Below are 1,524 nucleotides of genomic sequence, written 5' to 3'. Positions count from 1 at the left end.
ACATATTGCATATTAGCTTGAAAAACATTTTCACAGTATCACTAATTAAATTAAATATATAAAATAACGAATGACAGAAATATATAAAATTCTTAAAAATTTAAACTATCAAATATTTTAGTTATAACTGGTGTCGTAAAACTCCTAACCAGTTCGTAGAGTCTTAACTATGAAAGATGAATAATAAATAAATAAATAGTTTAATCACAGATAGTTTACTTCTTAATGTAGATATGTTTTGGTAATAAGCATGTGACTGTGAAAGTCCAAAATTTTTAAAAATCTTTAGATCCCAACAAAATTAAAAATTTCTTTCAAAGTCCAAAAAAGAATTCCTTAATTGTTCGATAATTGATAATTGCTCTATTACTGTTTACGTGTGCGTAAATTCATTTTTTAATATGAAGATCAAGATTATGATGCATTAATTGTCATTTAAACAAACAATGTTGGAAGCTGTAACATGTTATTTAAATTTTCGATGTTTAATGTTTAAAATATGCGGGTTTTTAAAAAATAGCAAATGTTTCAGCAGAGAAATAATAATACTATTTCTTCGGACAAGATGATTGCCAGATGTCCGTACATTCTTGCAGAATATTTGCAGCTAGCATAAGGACCCACCATAAATCTTAGAAATTATTTAGCCAAGGTCCTCCAAAAGGGACAGTCTTTGTCTTAACAGTCCCTATATCTATCACCCACTACCGGAACATACTGGAAAGTTGCTTTTCTCACGTACCATGCTTCCCGTTAGCAACTTTCTCTCAAGGGCGGTTAGTATCCTTTCCCAACCACCAACACAAAATTAGCCAATTAACAGCGATGTCATCGACGACGAAAAATCATTTTCTCTAAATTAAATAATAAAAATTCATCGGATTTCGACAATATCCCGAACATTTTGCACAAACGCTTACCCGACAAACTAAAATGATATTACACAGAGTTCTTTAATAATTTTAACAGCCATCACAAAAGAAAAAAAATAAAGACCGCTTCTCACGCTCAAACCTGTGATATATAAATATTCTAGCCACCATAACCAAAATATTCGAAATAGTCATAAATAACTCCCTAGTCTATTTTTGCACAAAAAAATAACATCAAGAAATTGCAATGTTTTAGTATTACGCGACCATTACGATACATTATATCATCCTCATTTTGGCACACACTAATGTTTCTTTAAATATTCTACATCTTTTTTTTTTTGGACATCAAAGACAAATAGAGAAACTACTTGTTTCAGCCAACGCTCATACCGCGCTGAGTGCACTCGTTCTCGTCCAAGAACTGTTCGAAAAAATTAACGATTACTACTCCACATGGAAACTAAAAATCAATGCAAGCAAATGCGAAACTATACTATTTAGACCCAAATCAAGTGAAATAGGCCCAATAGAAAGGGAACATTGTAAAAATTTCCAAATAAAGGAAAAAGCAAACGAAGGAGAGCCCATACCCCACAAAAACTGTGTAAAGTACCTAGGAGTACACATAGACGAGAGACTAAACTTCAAG

The 1,524-nt window shown here is 31.7% G+C and overlaps 1 protein-coding gene across 1 annotated transcript in view; it reads right to left on the bottom strand.

Annotated features, from left to right (window-relative positions):
- The window catches only part of LOC122577096 (dynein beta chain, ciliary-like), a gene marked incomplete at its 3' end in the record, with an annotated part of 21,397 nt that overhangs the window by 7,443 nt on the left and 12,430 nt on the right, over positions 1-1,524 (bottom strand). The gene's annotated exons all lie outside the window — the stretch shown is intronic.

The sequence above is a fragment of the Bombus pyrosoma genome, linkage group LG17, assembly GCF_014825855.1.
Source record: "Bombus pyrosoma isolate SC7728 linkage group LG17, ASM1482585v1, whole genome shotgun sequence".
NCBI classification, from domain to species: Eukaryota; Metazoa; Arthropoda; class Insecta; order Hymenoptera; family Apidae; genus Bombus; species Bombus pyrosoma.
The sequence above is the reverse complement of the archived record's forward strand: the minus strand, read 5'-3'. Positions and strand labels throughout refer to the sequence as shown.